This window comes from Hypanus sabinus, chromosome 22 (assembly GCF_030144855.1).
Source record: "Hypanus sabinus isolate sHypSab1 chromosome 22, sHypSab1.hap1, whole genome shotgun sequence".
Taxonomy (NCBI): domain Eukaryota; kingdom Metazoa; phylum Chordata; class Chondrichthyes; order Myliobatiformes; family Dasyatidae; genus Hypanus; species Hypanus sabinus.
Window position 1 is genome coordinate 61,039,781 of NC_082727.1, and position 23,343 is coordinate 61,063,123.

The 23,343-nt window shown below is 41.8% G+C and overlaps 1 protein-coding gene across 9 annotated transcripts in view; it reads right to left on the reverse strand.

The window, feature by feature from the left end:
- ablim1b (actin binding LIM protein 1b) overlaps positions 1-23,343 on the reverse strand; it is a 400,575-nt gene that overhangs the window by 110,032 nt on the left and 267,200 nt on the right. The gene's annotated exons all lie outside the window — the stretch shown is intronic.

Sequence of the window (23,343 nt, forward strand, 5' to 3'; positions counted from 1 at the left end):
TTCAGAGAATGATCCTAAGATTAGTGCTTCCAGTTCTCAAACTGAATTCTGTAGTTACAGAGAACATTCTCCAAAGGGCATAAATGGGGGCAGTGTTTTGGACACTGCACAAAGTTGTAAGTTCAAAGAGACAAGATACTTAAAACTACATTCTGAACTGTGAAACTTGGAGATCTTCCACATTTCAGCTCCTTGGAAACAAAAGGAACAATGCTCTTTAATTGTCCTCCTTGATTCACTGGTTGCCTTGGTAACCAATGAGGTGACAGGAATAAATTTCTAATGCAAACCAAGTTGCAATCTGTCACATTAGCAAATACCAACTCTTCCTAAGCTTTCGGTGCTGCTGTGTAGAGTAGTGTAGTGTGTAGAATGGTTATCAGAATAACTCGAGCTATATAGATCTCAGAGTGCATTGTTTAGAGCATAGGTGTCAAACTCAAGGCCCGCAGGCCATATCCGGCCTGGTGTACAATTATATCCGGCCCGCGAGATCATTTTAGATAGATCTATTATTTTAATTATTAATGGCCCGGCGATATGAAGCCTATGATTGTAAGTTAATACCAATCATAAAAATAATGCTTGAACAGCAGTCTTCTTCATAAGAAACGGAATTTGTGAAGTGAAACACTTTGTAGTTATAGCAGAGACTGAGACGCATGAGAACAGGCTGATAAAACGGAGGCAATGAAAGCTGCGTTCGCACACACCCGACCGATCCGGCCCGCATGAAGCTGTATTTTGCCCAATCCGGCCCGTGGCCTAAAATGAGTTTGACACCCCTGGTCTAGAGCAAAATTCACAATCCAAGTGCGCTTTAGACACAATTTTTAAATATGTCAATGTACAGAGTTACACTTGGGAAGTGGGGTTAACACCTGGAACGTGTAACCAAGGTGCTGAGAATAAGAATATGAAAAAAAAATCAGAAAAAATCCTGGAACTACCTGGTAACAAATCACAAAAGCAAGAAATTCTGCAGATGCTGAAAAACCAAAGCAACTCACACAAAATGCTGGAGGAATTCAGCAGGTCAAGAAGGAAATGAATATAAACAGTTGGTGCCTCTGGCTGGGAAAGGAAGGAGAAAGATGTCAGAATAAAAAGATTGGGGGAAGGGAAGGTGACAGGTCAGGCCAGGTGAGTAGGAAGGGTAAAATGCTGGAGAAATAATCTGATGGGAGAGGAGAGTGGGCCATGGGAGAAGGGGGAGGAGAAGGGGCTCCGGGGGAGATGATAGGCAGGTGAGAAGAAGAGGCAAGAGGCCAGAGTGGGGAACAAAAGAAGAAAGAGGGAGTTTTAAAAAAATAACCTTTGTTCATGCTGTTAGGTTGGAGGCTATCAGACGGAATACGAGGTGTTGCCGGTTGGGCAGCATATGTGACGAGAGAAAAAGAGTCCCTTTCATCAACCTGAAACGTGAAGTGTGTTTCTCTCTCCACAGAGCCTGCTGAGCATCTCTGATATTCTCTGCTTGCAGATTCTGGGATCTAGAGCAACATGTGAGGTGCTGGAGCAACACGGCAATTCTGGCTGCATCGGCGGACAGAAATGGACGGGCAATGTTTCAAAATGAGACCTTTCTTCTGTAATTAGAGACAGAGGGGAGATAACCAATAGAAAAGGGTGACAGGAAGGGGCACAGGAACAGACACAATCACTCCGTGTGGATGTCCTACCTATCAGTGCCCATTGTGCAGTGTCATTACACTTATTTACATACACCACACTCATTTATTTTTATTTATTTAGAGATACAGTGAAGTAATGGCCCTTCCAGCCCTTCGACCTGCACCACCCACCCTAGCCCAATCCTAGGACAATTTACAACGACTGAACTGGTATGTCAACTGGTACAAGAAGTGGACCAGCCTCACTGCCAGGGATGCAAAAGATTTGACTGCTGACAGATCGCAGAGGAAGGAAGTGGTCACTGAGGCTCTGTCAGAGTATTGCACGATGATGATGAAACTGGTATGTCTTTGGACTGTGGGAGGAAACTAGAGCACCCGGAGTAAACACACAGGGTCATGGGAAGGAGCGCACAAACCTCTCACAGAGAAAACTGAACTCTGAACTCCAGTGCCGAGCTGTAACAGCGTCTCGCTAACCGCTACACAACTTTGGCACCTTTCCCTTTATACGACAAAGGCTGAGACTAGTTTAACAATAGTTACACGTATACAATTGTGTGGCAAACTATTTCCCAATCTCTGTAATGTTGCTGGCGTTGTTTGAGTCAGTCCAGGGACTCTGCAGATATTACAATCACAGGGATTCCCAACCTGGGGTCTGTGGACCCCTCGGTTAATGGTAAGGATTCACAGTATTTTTTTAGTACTACCCCGTATTAATGCCGCTCTGGAGTCATTTGGAGTATTAATTCTTAAATCTCTTCAGTATTGCTCTGAGTCAATTATTCAACAACTGTGGGACCCCCTCCATGGGTACATTCAAACTCGCAATCATGGCAATTAAATTTGAATTGGATTGATTTGGATAGAACCTGACTAAATTTCCCAGCTACACTTACGCAATAATTCTTGGAAAAAGAAAATTTGCACAAACTTCTTACTTAATCGATTGTCTCACTTGCCAAGTCACGTCAGTAAGTCATCCAAATCCCTTTCCTTTACACCATTCATTATAATGTTGGTTTTCCAAGCCCCACCCTCTCCAGCTTTAAGGTGGCTTTCCACCTTCCTTGCCAGGTTTGCTTGAGCCTGACACTGAGCCATCTCAAGTCCCCTGCAACCTGTCAACTGCCGGCTTACAGGAAAACTTGCATACGTATACTTCACAGCAAGACCTGATAGGCCAGTGATGACTTGCTTCCATTGTACCTATTGACTGGTCTCCAAGAGGAAGGTGTCTACATTTGACTGGTCTCTCTCAATGCTGCCAGAGTCCTGAGTCCAGGGCAAGGTTTAAATTGATTTGCAGTTTGTGAATTGGGCTCTGCAGTTCATATTATACATATTTCTGATTACTCCTTTTTTATTGCTATTTTGTGCAATTTTAATCAGGGTGGATTGGCTCTGTGGCCTGCATCAACGAATGACACAGCACTAAACTGAACATTCCTAGACTGTTTTAATGATTCTGTGGTTTACATTGTTTTACATTGTGTTTTTCACTCATTTTTTTGCCGTTTGCGCGATTTGTTCTTTCTTTTGCACATCGGCTGTTTGATGTTTTCTTTGAATGGGTTCTACAGTTTTCTTTGTTTCATGGCTGTCTGTGGGAAGATTGTCAGGGTTGTATACTGCACACATTCTTTGATAATAAGTGCGCATTGAATCTTTGATTTCATTCCAGGCCAGATAAGAATGAGAGGTGAATCGAAGTCCGATCATGTTTCACCTCACAAAATGTTCAAACTGAAATGCTCCAATTTGCAGAGCATCATCTGATTCATTCTCATTGGTACACAATGTATATTGGAAATGAATTCATAATCATGAGCAAATGGCTACGTAACTTTGGCTTTATTGTTTAGCTTTATTACATTAAAACAATGAAGTATGTCAATTGTGTCAAAGACCATCACAGTCTGCAGATTGTGCTGGGGGTAGCCAGCAAGCGTTGCTATGCTTCCTGTGCCCACAATTCACTAACCTTAACACTAACTAATCTTTCGACAGTGGGAGGAAACCAAAGGAAACTCTCATGATCGGGGGAGAACGGATGAACTCCTTACAGACAGCGGCAGAAGTGGAATCCCGCTCAGGGGTTGCTGGCGCTGTAAAGTGTTATGCTAACTGCTACGGTACACTCTTGATCGGGGAGAATGGACAAATGCCTTACAGATGGCGGCGGCAGTCAAACCCTGCTTAGACTTGCTGGCACTGTAAAGCATTACGCTATTGTATGGTTAACAAATGCAGTCTTCTTGTTATTTATCACTGACCATGTGGCCATGCTACAAGTGGATTTAGTTGATGGTCTGTGGTAAAATAGATTATTGTTACCATCTTATCTGAGAAACAAAATCGGTGGCTTTGCTCAGTGCATCAGATGGTCATAATTGTCCCCTGAGGCAGGAGGTCTGAGTCTTTGGATGAAGAGAAAGGAGAACATTGATAAGGACTAACCCACTGACTGGTTGAATGTCTTCCAGACCCATTGAGCCACAGCAGATCCCAGCAAATAAGCAAAATGAAGACATATGGCAGACGGCCTGTCAAGTCAATGTGTTACCCTCCAACACTGCCTGCTAAACAGTCTGAATCTTCAGGGAAAGGAGGGAGTTGCACTGTGCAGCTGTAGTTTACTCGCCCACCCAGTCACTCAGGGAGCGGCAGGGGCTGTTAACAACTGTGAAATAACAACCACAATAGTGATTTACCAGAACATTTTAGGCCAAATCACTACCTGTACAGTTCTTCATCAGAAATGCCCGTAAACAGGTGCCAATGCACCTTCCCCAAGCAGTAAGGCCTCCAGCCACCAACTCTACCAGTACCTTATTATTCCCCGTCATTCACCATGTGTCACTTCATGGAAGTACAAACAATCTGTACAGAAGCCATCTTAAGTAATTATATATATTGTGTTTTATTATTACTGTGTTCTTTATCGTTTGTGGGTTTGTTGTGCTGTATCAGATCCAGAGTTATAATTATTTCATTCACCTCACACTTTGTATAGGAAATGACATTCAACAGGAATGTTTGCAATTCTGAGTGGATATTACCACAACGTTGGTTTTGTGTTGTACAGTTCCAAGAGAACCACTGGCAATGGCATTGCTCAGGTCAATGTGATTGGGATTAATATATCTCCAATATTGTAATGCAGAAGTCAGAAATCTGCAGGCAATTAGATCCGCCGCCCCACTCTGCCTCTGTTGGATTCATTACAGAGCCTCACGTGAAGCTAGATGCGTCTTTCACCTGTTCCCTTCAGTTTGAAAAAGATCAAAGTCTGTAAGCTTTTACTTCAACCTTTATGTTTTCTATTTATTAATAGTAGTTAAATGTGTTAAGTAAGTGTGGTTTTAACAATAAATTTCTAAATGTCTGATTACCAAAGACACTTTAAAGCAATTCAATTGCTTTGACCTTGTCAGAAGGTCTCAGGATGAGTTAGCAGAGACCTACAGTGCTGTGCAAAAGTCTGAGGCACATACAGTATATATAGCAAGGGTGCTTAAGGTTTTTGCACAATATTGTCGTTTATGTCCTTCCAGTTACCAACTAACACAATACAACTGAGCTAATATGAAGCTATGCATTCTTATTTCTGTTTCCCACCCACCTTCCTATTTTAACCAGTGTATGGTGTTGTGTAAAAGGCTTAGGCATCCGAGTGCCGGAGACTTTTGTGCAGAACTGTAGTAGTGAAGTGACCTACAAGTGCTGATTATTGCAAGAACCAACTGACTTCAGGATGGGGAAACCAGGTGTCCATGAGCCAGTTCTCATCAGGGATCACAAATGGAGAGGGTCAGAAACTTCAAATCCCTTGGTGTCATTTCAGAAGATCTGTCCTGGGCCCGGCACATAAATGCCATTTTGCAGAAAGGACCCCCACCACCCAGGACATGTTTATTTTTCTCTGCTGCCATCAGGATGAAGGTACAGGGCCTCAGGACTCACTCCACCAAGATTCAAGAACGGTTATTATTCATCAACCATCAGGCTTTTGAACCAAAGGGGATAACTTCACATCTTCACTTGCCCCATCACTGAAATGTTTCCACTACCTACCGACTCATTTTCAAGGACTTTTCCTCTCAGCCTATTGAAATTTATTATGTATTTTATTTACAATAATGATTTTTATTTATTTATTTTTTCATTTACACAGTGTGTTCCCTTTTGCTCACTGGTTGAATGCCCAAGTTGGTGCCATCTTTCACTGTTTCTATTCGGGTTATTATTCTATTATGGATTTATGGAGAATGCCCACAAGAAAATGAATCTCAGGGTTGTATATGGTGACAGATATGTACTTTGATAATAAATATTCAGGTTTGAGGAGTTAACAAGCCATGGTCATTCGAATGAGGTTTGCCAAAGGGTTGTGTAGCTGCTGCTTGGGCCACATTAAGCATGGATGGGGTTATTGTGTAATGAGACACAAGACTGCAGATGTTGGAACCTTGAGCAACACAAACTCAGCAGCATCTATGAAGGCAAATGTTTTGAAAGGAGACCCTCCAGATGAACATTCAGCTCGAATCAAAACCGACTGTCCATTTCCCTCCAGAGACACTGCCTGACCCATTGAATTCCTCCATTTCAACATTCACCATACTGCCCAACCCATTGAATTCCTCCAGTACAACATTCAACATACTGTTTGTTCCTCTAAGTTCCTCCAGCACATCATATTAATTCTGTATAAATCCTTTCTGAAAACAATAAGAACAGTTCCTTACCATGTCCACTTCATTTGTTTGGTCTGTCCTTTGACAACTCTTATTGCTACATGACTAGGTCACATTAATTGAAAGCAATGAGAGAGCAGCCTTAGGTATGCCAAACTTTGCTTATCAAGCCATTCAAACATAATCTTCTACCTTTCTTTACCACTGTTAAAAGAATGGAAGAAATTATTTCATTTATTCACGTACTGAGATACAACCTGGAAAAGGCTCATCCGACTCCCCGAGCCAGGATGCCCAGCAATTCCACTGATTTAACCTTAGCTTAATCATAGGACAATTTATAATGACCAATAAATCTACTAACAGATATGTCTTTGGACTGTGGTAGGAAACCCACACTGTCATAGGGAGAACATACAAACTCCTTGCAGGCAGCAATGGGAATTGACCCAGCTCACCAGTATTGTAAAGTGATGTGCTAACCAACACACTGCCGTGCTGCTCCGTTGAAAGAATTCCAATGGAAGAAACCCTAATTTTTTCTTGCATTCTTTTAGCACTACCTGAACTCTTTCCCAGATTCTACTGCTGCCTGTAAAACAGTCTGTATTTGGTGAGGGACCCTTGCTCTACATCTGTGCTCTGTACATGTGCCCATCATCCTTCCTAGCTGGTGACATACTTTTAAAGTTTGGATTTACGTTTGGGGTGATTTGTAAGTTTTTTCTTGTACAGGGAAGGAACTTAATATTTTTCTTTGAACGATTTCCATCCTTTTCATTGTTTTGTGGCTATCTGGAGAAGATGAATCTCAGGGTTGTATACTGCATACATGCTTCAATAAAAAATGAACCTTCGAATCTTTTAGAAATCAAATCCTCACAAATTACTTCCCAAAACAAAAAACATTTGCTTCATCCATTCCTCATCCACAAAGTATACTTTATCAATCATGTTTTTGATCACTCAATCCAATACTTCCTTCTTCCCCACAGTGTGCATCTTCATTATACCTCTACAAAGGACATGGACAACTCCAAAATTCACTGGCCATTGTTGAAAATACAAGAAGGCTAAACATGGAAGATGATATCAGAGTTTCATGCAAGACAATATCTGCAAACTGCACAATGAAGCTCACCTTCATCAATATTCTTCCTTTGTGTTACAGCAATAATTCCAAAGTATTTGATCATCTGTTAAGTACTCAGAAGGCCAAAACACTCTAAAAATATGTTTTGGAGACAAAACATAACTAAAGTACATCAATATATACAGAATGATCAAAAGATCTAAAGCATCATAAACATGAGAAAATCCTTAGATGTTGGAAATGCAAAGCAGCACACACAAAATGCTGAAGGAACCCTTGGTTCTCAGCTCAAAATGTCAACTGTTTACTCTTTTCCATAGATGCTGCCTGACCTGCTGAGTTGCTCCAGCTTTTTGTGTTGATCCAATACATCAGCTCTGTGTCACTGAACGTAATCAAATCAGTCTCTATGTTTATAACTACTATTATATTCATTATTACCCTTTCAATGGATGTGGTCATCACATATTCAAGCTTAATTATCTAACAGGTACTGTATTTTTGCATCTGGTGCTACAATCAAACATGCACTTAAGATGAAAGGCAGTAGTCAACACTAATAGAGCACAGAATCACTCATGTAAATATAACTATGAAACTCCACGGTGACACTTCCATTAAAATACCAAGGGCACAATGTATTATGAAAGTGAGGTTGGTAATGATGTCATCATTATTAAACAAGATATGATTTAATGGATTGCTAGCTGTGAAATGCCTGACTCAGTACTTACAGAGTTACACTGGAAATGATTCAACTGTTTTAAATCACTTGTGGCTTTAGACATAGAAAACATAGTAACAGTCTAGGGCCAGAAAAGGCGTCAGCTCTCATTAAAGAGAAGTTTGCCTCCTGACTGCAGGTGTGGCTATACTTGTTCCCACTCTTCCACACTGTGATATTCTCAGTGAGCGGTGAGAACGCTTCTTTCTCCTTCTCTGCATTTCTCACAGGCTATTTTGATTCAATGTAACTAGCAGCAAAACAAATTATAAAAGGTAGAAAAATATTCATTTAATCCTCTCACTTCACCTCAGTAAATAAATACACACGTGAGGACAGTAAACATATGAAAGCTTTAATCAGCTTTTTCTTCAATCAGTCACATCAGATACTGTGCAACAGGTAAAAGCATCTCACAATACCCCTGACAGCTTCAAGTCCAGACAAATGGATCAGAAGAGTCTGATTAAATAGTTTGTAAAACACCTTGTGCCTCTGATAGAAAAAGACTAGCAAATACAGGCCTTCATTTCTCTTCACGTCTATTCAGTGCATCAACACAACGAACCCTGGCCATCAAAACATCCTCGCCACCCATTCAACTGACCTGAGTTCAGATTTCCCACCATCTGCCCCACTTGCCTTTGCTGGGAATGAACACTGCTGCTCTCCCATTGACAACCTGGATCAACTACTTCAGGACTCTCCGGTCACATGACTCTGGGCAAGGGAGTTTCAAAGCTTGTTTGTTCACTTTTTACAGCGCTGTTGAGTCCTACTGACACCACTTACTGCAGGTGTTGCCCTTACAACTTTAATCCTATTGCAGAAATAATTATATTCTCTAGAATCACAGCTCAGTCACATTGCTATTGCCCAAAATGTATATTCCAAACAGCTGCCTATTTCATTTTAAGACTGAGCTTTCAATCAACTTAAAATAAGTGCTGAAAGAAAAAAAACATTTTAATCTATTTTATAAATGCTGTTCTGTTCTTTCATTTGGTTCCACCTGATTGGTTCATTACAAAAATGGGCAAGTCTCATATAAATAACATCTTGCTCAAATCACCTTTACAGCTTTGGAATAATTATAAACATGGCCATCAAAGGAAGTGGAAGAAGGTTGCCCCAGCAACAATAGCACGTCTTTAATATAGTGAAATAAGAATGCCTTTAGTGTATGGAAAAATGTCAGGGTGCTTCAGAACAGGGTTATAAAATAAATTGTAGTCCCCCAGACACAAGCAGGAGAAATAAGGTCCATTGCTTGTTGTAAAATTAGGTTTGATGAAACATCTCTATTGGAGGAAAAAGGAGGAAGAGAAACAGAATGATTTATTGAGGGGATTCCAGAAGGTGAATGAATTAAAATCGCAGCTGCGCAGGAGCCTGGATGTGGAGAAGTGTGGATATCCCAGAGTGCTGTTGTGGGGTTGGAAGAGAGATGATCATCATTATGTGCCATGTCATATGACATGGGCAATCATGGTCTTCCATCTGACTTTAATCGGAGAAGTTCTAATAAACTCTTCAAAAGTTTTGTCTGTCCATCCCTTGATGTAACTCATGAATGTCAGACACTTTCAACCATGACTTTTTCTTCCATCACTTTTTCCTGTCACTGTGAGATGTTCAAACTTTTTTTTCTCAGCACCTATCCCAGAAATTCCAGCTGCTGTTTCCTGATGATGATATCTGATAACTGATGATATCTGCTCTCTTCTTATTCTGGCTTTTCTCAACACTTTCACCATTCTTCTCAAAAACAACATTTCTGCAGCTTCGACTCTTTCCTCATTTTGCTTTGATATTGTCCAACATTTCCTTCCATGTGTTAGTGTGGAATGAACGTAGCATCACACACACTGAGTTTCATACCCATAGAAATTATGTCATTCTTTCATATGTTGCTCAAACGCTCGAACGTGCATTTAGCAATTCCAATTCAAGATAACCGAAAGGAAAATGTAAAGCAACAAAAGATGGGCTTATAAAACCAAGGCATTGCTTAATAACAAGTCATGAATGATCAGCAAATGCAGTTCTAATGGGTGAAAAGGATTTTGCACAAGTGTGAACATTGATAGACAGTTCAATAAGCTGAGGTTTATGAAGGTTAAAAGAGGATCCATTCAAGTTCAAGTATATTCCCAACTGATTATGTACTGCATATACAAAACAACCAAATGAAAATGTTTAGCTGGAGGAGAGGCCACCAGCAGCCCACTGGAATAGTCACACTTCAGTGTGGATTTTGCAATTAGATTTAAAATTTACATCAACGGCAAGTGTCATGAAATTTGCTGTTTTTGTGGTGGCAGCACTACAATATTGCATAATTATAGAAAAATCAGAATTACAGTAAATGTAATGAGGTAGTCTTCATGGTTTTAATGTCCAATCTGAAATCTGATGGCAGAGGGGAAGAAGCTGTTCCTGAATCGTAGTGTTTGTCTTCAGGCTCCTGTACCTCCTCCCTAATGTAACAATGAGAAGAGGGAACATCCTTGGTGATGGGGGCCCTTAATGATGGATGTCACTTGTTTGAGGCATCACCTTTTGAAAGTGTCCTGGATGCTGGGAAGGCGAGTGCCCATGATGGAGCGGACTGAGTTTACAACTTTCTGCAGCTTATTTCAATCCTGTGTCCTGGATGCTGGGGAGGCGAGTGCCCATGATGGAGCTGACTGAGTTTACAACTTTCTGCAGCTTATTTCAATCCTGTGTCCTGGATGCTGGGGAGGCGAGTGCCCATGATGGAGGGGACTGAGTTTACAACTTTCTGCAGCTTATTTCGATCCTGTGCAGAAGCCCAAACACATCACATCCCCCACACCGTCCGATACCTGACTGTGATGCAGCCAGTTCGAATGCTCTCCACGGTATGTCTGTAGAAATTTGCGAGTGCCTTTGGTGACATTACAAATCCTTTGTGCTGATGTAGAGTAAAGGCAGAATTACTTAGATAGAATTAGGGTATTTTAACAATACCACGGATGTGTGGTTGACAGTGCATCTTGGGTCTTCATTGGACACTAAAGCTGCTAATAGTTCCACTTTAGCTGCAGGCAATGAGTCACTCTAATTCTGACTGTTGTTTGGTTTTGTTCACCATCTTAACATAAAATCTTTTTCCTTCAAAACTCATAATTTTCAACAGGATTATATCATTTATGGCATGGAATCAGCAAAGCAAAATGACTCAGACACAAATGCATCTAATCGTGCTTGCAGTGACATATCTTTGATCCTTTCAGATGATTTTCACAGTGTGATGCAGAGAGTGCGATCATCATTCAAATGTACATGAAGATCCACTTTTACAGGCAACAGAACTATATTCCTTTGAGACGAAGGTTCAAAACCCATTACCAATGGTCATTCACAGCACAAGACACATATGAGATAGCAGTAAACACAGTCACACAAATAATCCAAGTCTCTGAGTCCATGAATGCTGCAGCAGTCTGCAGTCAAACAAAGTACAGCTTGTCTTCCACCGCACGACACCAACACCAGCCTGTGCCACACCAGGTCTCCTGGACAGCTCCCAACAACCCACACCATGGCCTGAGGCTCAATCCTCCCTATAACTGAGGGCACACAGCTGTCCAACCGCCTAGTTCACCAATAAACCAGTGAGCACATTTCCACGTTACTAATGTCCGACAGGGCCTTGTGGTCAGATGAAAAGCGACTAAATTAATCACTCACTGTTAGACAGCAAACCGCCTTCACACACCAATGCCTTTCTGTAGCACGGTCAGCACTAAGTCTAGCTCCTTCAGTTTCTCCGCCAACTTGCTGATGGGGAAGACCTGCAGTACTTTAAGTTCTTAACGTTCAGCAGGGTCTTGTGATCGTATTAAATACATTTTTAAAAGACAGTAACACCTTTGGATGGCCCAATAAAAGCCATTATGTCCAAGTGTACCGCCATCTTACGGCTGGTGGCATAGTGGCATTAGCGTTGGACTTCAAGGCGAGAGGTTTTTTGTTGGTTATATGGAACAGTCTATGTTCCAAGCCTACACCAGTATCACTCCCCGACACTGAGTATTGATTTTATATATCCCTCACTGTAGGAGAGGGAGTTATCCAACATACACAAGTCCCATCAACAACTACCCTCTGCAAGCTAGTTCTTGACCCTAAAAGCCAATTCACCACTGATCCCATGCATCTTAATCTTCTGGGTGAGCCTCCCATGAGGGACCTTGTCAAATGCCTTACCAAAATCCATATAGCCAACATCCACAGCTCTACATTCATCAGTGACCCTCGTCACTTCATCAAAAAACTCACCAGGTTAGTAAGACATGACTTGCCCCACACAATGCCATGCATACTCTCCTGAAGTAGGCTTTGCCCATGACTCTTATCCCTAAGGATTCTCTCCAGTAACTTTCCCGCACTGACATGAGACTCGCCAGTCTATTCAGCAAGTCCCTCTCCTACACAGCAGTACTAACATGGAATTACATTTTGTTGTTACAAATACTAGTGACTTTTTAACAGAGGTGAGTAGCAATTAACTAGTGCCCTGTCACTAAACAAAACGACAAGTTTGAAGTTGTTTTCCAGAGTTTGAAATTTTCAAGAGTTAAGTTAAAATATCAATTTATGCGCTTTATCTAGTTTTCCCTTTCTGCTTTCTTTCTCTTCAGGACACTCCTGAAGAAGAGTCTTGGCCTGAAACATCAACTGTTACACTTTTCCATAGATACCATCTGAGCTGTTGAGTTCCTCCAGCATTTTATGTGTGTTGTTGAGGTTGAATTGATCCTGTTTAATTAATTTGTTTAGAGATACAACATGGAGTTGGCCACGACACCCAGTAAACCCCAGTGACCCCAATTTAACCCTAACCTAATTGCAGGACAATTTACAATAACCAATTAACCTAACTGGCACATCTTTGGACTTTGGGAAGAAACCAGAGCACCCAAAGAAAACCCACAGAGATACAGGGAGAACATAAAACTCCCTACAGAGGATGCCAGAATTTTAGTTCATTTTATTTCTCAATCCTATTAATATTCTTTAAACCCTTAAATTCTATGTTAAATTTATTTATTACATGTACATCGGAACATCCAGTGAACTGGATTGTGTGTGCTAACAACCAGCACACCCAAGGATGTTCAGGGGGCAGCCAGCAACTCTCAGCACACATTTAGGCACAAATGTAGCATACCCACAATGTTCCACAGAACTTCAAAGAAGCAACAACAACAAAACAAAACTTGGCTATTACTGCAAAACAAGCCCCTTTTCCATCCCTCCCACCCACTCATACACCCAGATAGGCCTCCAGTTCCAGGATAGACCACCTCCAAGCCTCTATCCCCAGGACGGATCACCTCCAAGCCTCTATCCCCAGGATAGATCACCTCCAGGCCTCCAACCCCAGAATATACCATGTCCAGGCCTCCAACCCAGGACGGACCACCTCCAGGCCTCCCAGGATAGACCACCTCCAGGCCTCCAATCCCAGTATAAATTCTGAGACTCACAGACATTAGGTTTCCAACTTCGGATTTCATCATAGGATGGTAATCACATGTTTGACCATTTGGCCTCAACATCTGGACTTGCTCAGACCTCTGACGCCAGTGACCCAGGGTCTCATTACTCCTTCAGACCCTCAAAACTCCTTTGGGTCTCTGCCATCAATCTTCAACCTTCAGCTTCTCCCTTTGTTCTCTGACTTCACCAGGTTTGACACTTAGGTCTCTACTTCCATTCGCAAGGACCTCTGACCCAATGACCTGGATGGTCACCAAACCTCATGACTCCTGCCTCCAACCATGGACCAGTCTCTGACCTGGGCCACGGGCTGCTCAGAGCCTGAGCCACTAGTTTCAGGATTGGTGGCATTCTACCACGGAGCACTTGAACCTGGACCCAAACTGCTGGCCAGACTCCTCATTTACTCCCCTTCATCCCTGACCCTAAACCCAACCCTGACCCATCTTTGTCCCCAGAACCACTCACGAACAACCATGAGTTTGATGGGGATCACAGCTCAGCTCCAGCTTGTTGAGAAGTTCCCATCCGCTGAAGAACAGCTTGGCACCAGCTGCATGTGCCACAAACTCAATGTTTGGAAATGCCAATCCTTAAACAGAAAACCCTACAAAAAGTAATAGATATGACCTAGTCCATCATGGGTAAAGCTCTCCCCACTACTGAGCACACTACACAAAATGGAAAACAGCATCCATTATCAGGGACCTGCACCATCCAGGGAATGCTTACTTCTCATTGCTGTCATCAGGAAGAAGGTACAAGAGCCTCTGGGCTCATGTCACCAGGTTCAGGAACAACTACTACCCTCAACCATCAGGCTCTTGAGCCAGAGGGGATAACTTCACTTGCCCCGTCACTGAAATGTTCTCACAACCAATGGACTTACTTTCAAGGACTCCTCATCCCCATGTTCACAAATATTTATTGCTTATTTATTATTATTATTTCTTTCTTTTTGTATTGGCACATTTTGTTGTCTTTTGCACTCTGGCTGGACACCCTAATTGGGTGGTCCTTCATTAATTCTGTTATGGTTGTTATTTTATAGATAATTAGTGAGTATGCTCACAAGGAAATGAATCTTAGGCTAGTATATGGTGACATATCTGTACTTTGATAATAAATTTACTTTGTACATACATTTTCAGAAACTTGTCTGTAAGAAAGCTGTAAGTGCAGGGGGTGGGGGGCAGATACAGTTCAATCTGCCTGGCAGAATAAAATCCATCAATGTTATAGACAACCCTGGCGAACCCTCTATCTCCCAGTGGCCTCTGCTAGAGAAACAACATCCAAGGCTGTTCTCTCTTTAATTTTCAGATCATTTAAGAGGAACACTTGGAAGCAGTCATGGTCAAAATATCCAAATCTTGAATATCACATAGACTTGCAGCTGGGCTGAGGAAATAGTATTTATATATTGGGTAACCATGGCAGCATTGTTTCCAAAATGATGTAACCACTTGTTACTCCTGGCCAGACAACTCAACAATCCTGTTTCCTTTTGCCCAGCTGGAGAAATGTTCCTAAATCCAAAGTAAATCATCTGTGTTTATTACAAAAATTCAATAATCTGTATGTGCAGCTTTCCATGGACATTTACTTACTGCTGGGAGGATTTTGACCATTATTATATTCTAATGAAGTGCAATGTGCTGTAATAGGAACGGGAAACCTGATCAATGTTTAACTTTGTCTAAAAATAGCACTGAGAAAGACAAATTAAAGATGAGAGTGTAGATTGATCTTTATTTATGGAAAATCAAAACTAGGATTTCTAAATATTAGAGAGCTGCAAAGAAATCTGGTGGGGAAATCAGGGATAACATCTTTGCCCACAAGGCATAAAACACGGACTTGAATTTGCATGGAACATTGCAGGCAATTGGCATAGATGCTTTTAAAGACAGAAATGTAAGGAAGAAAGGAATAGAAAATTAAGCTGACAGGGTCAGATGGAAAGTGGTGGGAGGAGGTTTATGTGAAGCCTAAACATTGGAGTATTAATTTGCATTATTGCAGGGTAGAAAGATGTGGGAACGCACACCAGTCCCTGAGAGATTAGAAGTGGAAAGAGTGTGCAATTTGAATCTCCTCAGTGTCAAGATCTCTGAGGATCTCTCCTGGGCCCAGCATAATATTGATACAGCTACAAAGAAAGCACAGCAGACGTTGCATTTCATCAGGAGTTTGAGGAAATTTGGTATGTCATCAAAGCCACTCATGGAGAGCACTCAGACAGGCTACATCACCATCTGATATGGGTGGGGGGCTTGCTACTGCATATGATCTAAATAAGCAGCAGAGAGTTGTAAATTTAGTCAGCTCCATCATGGGCAACAGCCTCTGTAGAATCCAGGATATCATCTAGGAGCACTGGCTCAAAAGGGCAGCATCCATCATTATGGACCCCCATCACCTGGGTCACGTCTTCTCGTTGCTACCATCAGGAAGGAGATACAGGAGACTGAAGGCACATACTCAATAATTCAGGAACAGGTTCTTCACCTCTGCCATCGATTACTGAATGGACAATGAACTCCAACTAACTCACTACTTTTATATTTCTATTTTTCTACTACTTATTTAATTGAACTATTTAATATATACATACTTATGGGAAATCACATTTTTAAATGATTATTATGCATTGCTGCCACAAAGTTAACAAATTTCTGGACATTTGCCAGTGATATTAAACCCGATTCTGATTTTGGAAGAGCAACGCTTTATATTCTGTCTGGGTAGCCTCCAACCTGATAGCATGAATATCGATTTCTCTGGCCGATAAAAATAACATTCCTCCCCCTCCCCTCTTCTTTTATTCCACACTCTAGCCTCTTACTTACTCCCACCTGCCCATCACCCTTCTCTGATGCCCCTCCTCCTTCCCCTTCTCCTATGGTCCACTCTCCTCTCCTATCAGATCCCTTCCTCTCCAGCTCTTAACCTTTCTTACCCACCTAGCTTCACCTATCATCATCTAGCTATCCTTCTTCCCCTCTCTATACCTTTTTATTATCATCTCTTCCCCCTTCCTTTCCAGTTGAAGAAGGGACTCAGCCCAAAACATTGACTGTTTATTCATTTCCATAGATGCTGCCTGACCTGCTGAGTTCCTTCAGCATTTTGAGTGTGTTGCTTTTGCATTAATGGTTTGTTTCTGTTTCATATTCAACGTGACTAAATAATTAAGACCCAGATTTGATAATGACAGTAAAAACATTAGCATTTAACATCAATGTAGAATGCTGGAATTTGGAATCTTCTCACCTGCAGCATAATACAGAAATTTAGATATTGCTGCAAGGAATAAACTTGTTTGCCAATACAAAACAATGCAATTTTAGTGAATGACCAAATGATGTGGAAAGTTGAGAACAATTGTGTTGGCTTTCCTTTTGGTTCCTTCCATGTGTGTGTCGGTCAAGGAGGAGCCCCAGGTGAAATGTGCAATGCACGACTGGACCTCACCATCACCCCAACTGGGCGTAGACCACCACCTGAAGATGATGTTGGAGTCCATGGGATTTATAAAGGTGGATAAAACCCCAGTGCCAGATGAGATTTATTCTGAGATACTATGGAATATAAGGGAGGGGATTCATTAGACACAAGATGAGGTACCAGATGACTGGAGGACAGCTAATATTGTTCTTTTATTTTAAGACTGAGAGCAGGGATAAAACACCACCCTATGTGTGTGTCTGTAGTACGTATGTAGTATGTCTGTAGTACGTATGTAGTATGTCTGTACTACACACATACTACAGGCTCACACATACGGTGGTGTTTTATCCCTGCTGCCAGTCTTAAATAAAAGAACACCATTAGCTGTTGTTATATACGTACTGCTACTGCAAAACAACAAATGTCACAGATTACGCCAGAAATATTAAACTGGATTCTAATTCTGAATCAAGCATGGGGCTGACAAACCCAATTTAGGAAATCCCACGGCAATGTTTCATGCCACTCTTTTATCAGAACTACTATGTCCTGACTTGTGGCCAACAAGGACTTTACAATGTAATCAGCCACTCTGCTCACTTGATACAGGCTGTCCTTGGGTAATGAATGGTTCTGCTTTTACAGACATCCATACGTTGAACTTGTGAGTGAGTCAGAAAATACACAAAAAAACTATTCAAAGCGGTAACCATACCTCCACAGCACTGCAATGAATGTTATCCAAAGCACAAAAGATTGATAGAAAGAACAGTTACTACAAGCTCTGTCATTCATTGCAACAAAAGTATGTACTTATGTCAAACTTTTGTATTTAATATTATGGGACCTCATTTGCACATAGGATATCTGTCAGATCTTCACAACCCAGAGACACACTGATTGTTGCTTGCAGCCAGATACTCCTGTCACTCATGGACAAAACACATACCATAGAATTTACTTTATTTATTTCTTACATCCTTTACATAAATGAGGAGTAAAAATCTTTATGCTACATCTCCATCTAAATGTGCAACATGCAATCACAGTAATTTATAATAATTTTATAATAAATAGAACAGTCAATGTAATATGGAGTACACTTAAATCAGCATGAATTAATCAGTCTGATGGCCTGGTGGAAGAAGCTGTCCTGGAGCCTTCTGGTTCTCGCCTGTGGTGCCATTTCCCAGATGGTAGCAGCTGGAATAGATTGTAGCTGGGGTGACTTGGGTCCCCAATAATCCAATGGGTCCTTTTTACACATCTGTCCTTGAAAATGTCCTGAACCATTGGAAGTTCACAACTACAGATGCGCTGGGTTGTCCGCACGACTCTCTGCAGAGTCCTGCGGCAAAGGGAGGTACAGTTCCCAACCAGGCAGTGATGCAGCCAGTCAGGATGCTGTCAATTGTGGCCCTGTAGAAAGTTCTTAGGATTAGGGGGACCATACCAAACTTCCTGAACCGTTTGAGGAGAAAGAGGCGCTGTTGTGCCTTTTACACCACACAGCTGGTGTGTACAGACCACGAGAGGTCCTTGGTGAAGTGGATGCTGAGGAACTTGAAGCTGTTTACCCTCTCAACCCCAGATCCATTGATGTCAATAGGGGTAAGCCCATCTTCATTCCTCCTGTAATCCATAACCAGCTCTTTTGTTTTTGCGACATTGAGGGAGAGGTTGTTTTCTTGACACCACTGTGTCAGAGAGATGACTTCTTTCCTGTAGGCCACCTCGTTATTTGAGATAAGGTTAATCAATGTAGTGCCGTGGGCAAATTTAGTCAGCAGATTGGAGCTGTGGGTGGTGACACAGTCATGTGTATACAGGGAGTAAAGGAGGAGACTCAGCACGCAGCCCTGAGGGGCTCCTGTGTTGAGAGTCAGAGGGAGCCCACTCTTACAACCTGATGGTGATCTGACAGAAAGTCCAGGATCCGGCTGCACAAGTCAGGGTCAAGGCCGAGGTCTCTGAGCTTCTTGTCGAGCCTGGGTGGAACTATGGTGTTGAGTGCTGAACTGTAACCCAAGAACAGCATTCCCACATAAGCATCCTTCTCCTCCAGATGTGTAAGGATGGTGTGTAGAGCTGTGGCTATCTGTCGATTGGTTGTGTCAGTAGCCAAATTGTAGAGGGTCCAATTTGGGTGGTAGCAAGCTGCAGATGTAGTCCTTGACCAGCATCTCAAAGCATTTGCTTATTATTGCGGTGAGTGTGACAGGACGTCAGTCGTTCAGGCATGTTACCTTGGTCTTTTTTGGTACAGGGACAATGGTGGATAATTTGAAGCAGGAGGGCACTCTACACTGGGAGAGGGAGAGATAAACAATGTCTGTAAACACACCTGCCAGTTGTGCTGCGCACATCCTAAGTACTCGCCCTGGTAATCACTACACCTTTGTACACAACATTCTTTGAGCAGAGAATAAATCAAAATCCTGGATATTATATTGCCCGAGTATAAAACTAAGTATAGAATTTCTACACTAACTATGCACAGGAATAGATGCTTTATTGCATCAATGTATTCCAGAGCAATTCTATTTAAATTAACTTAATCCCTTTAAAAAGTCTTTAAGGCCAAATGCAATGAAAGATGAACTCCTTTTGATGATAAAACATTTACAGTTTGTCAATGGCCTTTACATTCAAGGGCTTCTAAGTCTCATGTTTAACCCTTAGAAGTGACGTCCAGCATGTGATGGGCACACAAGGGTTCGAGAAGTGAGTCTGCTGCCAGCAGTAACTGTGTACTGTATTGACCAGGAACTGTAGTCACCCTCCAATATTTAGCTCCAAATATTTGGAGCGGGGGAGGGGGGGGGGTGGTGGTGTATACCTGATTGCACATATTTAACAATGCCAACCAAAAAAGCTAGTTCTTTTTACTAATCTTGATTAATGCAGTGGCTTGTCTCTCATTGAATACGCATGGCACAACTGAAGGGTACGGTAGAGTGGGCTTGATTAGCGGGACTGATTTCTGTTATAAAATCATCTATTATAGAGGACTGTCCCCCACAACTGGAACCATCCTATCAACATCTACTCTATCTAGGTCTTTCAACTGGTATTCTGGTATTGTGGTATCTAAAGTTATTGTGGTGCAGGCTTGATTAATGGGCTGGGTCTCTGTTCTGAAGGGCAGCCTTGTATTCTGAGGGGGTGCCCTCTGGTCCTAGACTTCCAAGTGAGACTTCCAAATTGTTACCTGGGTTTCAGCAATATGTTACCTGGGTTTCAGCAATTAAGTTACAGAGAAAGGTTGAACAAGTTAGGTCTCTATTCATTGGAGTGTAGAAGGTTGAGGGGGCATTTGATCGAGGTATTTAAAATTTTGAGAGGGATAGATAGAGTTGACGTGAACAGGCTGTTTCCATTGAGAGTAGGGGAGATTCAAACTAGAGGACATGATTTGAGAGTTAGGGGGCAGAAGTTTAAGGGAAGCACGAGGGGGTATTTCTTTACTCAAAGAGTGATAGCTGTGTGGAATGAGCTTCCTGTAGAAGTAGTAGAGGCCAGTTCAGTTGTGTCATTTAAGGTAAAATTGGATAGGTATATGGACAGGAAAGGAGTGGAGGGTTATGGGCTGAGTGCGGGTAGGTGGGACTAGGTGAGATTAAGGGTTCAGCATGGACTAGGAGGGCCAAGATGGCCTGTTTCCGTGCTGTGATTGTTATATGGTTATATGGTTATAGACTTCCCCATGATTGGAAACATCCTCAAAACATCTACTCTATCTAGGTCTTTCAATATTAGACATGTTTCAATGAGATACAGTCCCTCTTCTGAAACTTCTAAATTCCAACATGTACAGGCCCATAGACATCAAACCCTCCTCACATATTAACCCTTTCATTCCGATGATCATACTCTTGGTACGCAAAACTGCTCACAATGCTCCAAATGCAGTCTGACCAATTCCTGAAAAGCCTCAGCGTTACACCCTTGCTTTTCTATTCCAGCCCTCTCAATATAAATGCTGAGACTGCATGTGCTTTCTTTCCCACCGACTCAACCTACAAGTTTAATAGAATCAACATTGTTTATTCTCTCCACAGATAACTACCTGACCTGTTGAGTTCCTCCAGCACTTTGTGTATGCTCACTTGGAAAAGAAACCAGGCACAACTGCCAGATCTCTGATGCATGTCTAGTCATGATAGAAGAATAGAAATTCAGTCACTTACAATCTCATGGCACATCTTCACACTGCCCATTGCTTTATCCTCAGAGCCAGATGTCAATATTTGAGGAACATGAGATACAGAGATTGAAATCAATTTTTAATTACGATCCCCCATCAATTTGTAATTTATTCACATCTAAGCTTCACTTCAAATATCTCAAACAGTTTGCAATTAATTCCACCTAGATGCAGCAGCCAATTTTACTCCAATTATACCTGGAAGGCATTCTATTCTGAATAAGATTCACTGCTCTTACAATCAAACATTGCTTAAATAAATGGCAAAAGGATTCAAGAAAATAATGGAATGTGAAGCACACATTGAACAAATAAAGCTCAAAATTAAATGATTCATTTAAAATTAATTTATAATTGACTACATTCAAAGAAGGAACACTTTAGAGCACTAATATTTCATTCAGTGTAACCTTGGATGCTAAATATACTTAATAAAATCACTAATATTGGATACTACATTTTAAAGTTCATTGTTTTAAAAACTCAGCAAATACCGAATCAACATGTTTTTCTCTAATATAAAAAGGTTCAAAATTGCTTTGTGTTTCCATCTGTGCTTTTCTCAAATTTTGATCTCCGTGGACTCTGTCCAATGGAAAGGGCAGGTGAAGCTTTTCCATGCATCTCTCTGTATTCTTTCAGCAAAGACAGAGCAGGAATCCAAGGGTGATTTGACCTGGGATTTTTTTGTACTGTGCACTAACACATTGCATAGTCACCGAACCTAAACTGTGAAGTCCTAGTTAATGGTTTCCTCTATGAAACTTGCTTACAAAGGTCAGATGCACAATTTCACTGCAGAGGTGAAAACCTACCCTCCAACAATTAACCACGTGCTGCAATTCTGTTGCACAGCATGGTGAACACAAATGAGCCATGGCAATGTTCCACATGTTCTCAAGCAGGTCTCTCTGGTGTGAGCATTGTAATATTATATTACAGAAACACAGAAAACCTACAGCACAATACAGGCCCTTCAGCCCACAATGCTGTGCCAAACATGTACTTACTGTAGAAATTATCTCAGGTTACCCACAGCTCTCTATTTTTCTAAGCTCCATGTACCTATCCAAGAGTCTCTTAAAAGACTCTATTGTAGCCGCCTTCCCCACTGTCGCCAACAGCCTATTCCATGCACTCACCACTCTCTCCGTAAAAAACTTACCCCTGACATCTCCTCTTTACCTCCTACCAAGCACCATAAAACTATGCCCTCTCATGTTAGCCTTTTCAGCCCTGGGGAAAAGTCTCTGACAACCCACACAATCAATTCCTCTCATCATCTTATACACCTCTATCAGGTCAGCTCTCATCCTCTGCTGCTCCAAGGAGAAAAAGCCAAGTTTGCTCAACCTATTCTCATAAGGCATGCTCCCCAATCCAGGCAAGATCCTTGTAAGTCTCCTCTGCATCCTTTCTATGGTTTCTACATCCTACCTATAGTGAGGTGACCAGAACTGAGCACAGTACTCCAAGTGGGGTCTGACCAGGGTCCTATATAGCTGCAACATTATTTCTCAGCTCCTAAATTCAGCTCCACGGTTGATGAAGGCCAATGCAGCATATGCCTTCTTAACCACACAGTCAATTTTGAGTGCCCTATGGACTCAGACCCCAAGATCCTGCTGATCCTCCACACTGCCAAAAGTCTTACATTAATATTATATTCTGCCACCATATTTGACCTACCAAAATGAACCATTTCACACATATCTGGGTTGAACTCTATCTGCCACTTCTCAGTCCAGTTTTGCATCCTATCAATATACCACTGTAACCTCTGACAGTCTTCCACATTATGCACAATACCCCAACCCTTGTGTCATCAGCAAATTTACTAACCCATCCCTCCACTTCCTCATCCAGGTCATTTATAAAACTCACGAAGAAAAAGGGTCCCAGAACAGATCCGTGAGGCACACCACTGATGACTGACCTTCATGCAGAATATGACCCGTCTACAACCACTCTTGCCTTCTGTGGACAATCCAATTCTG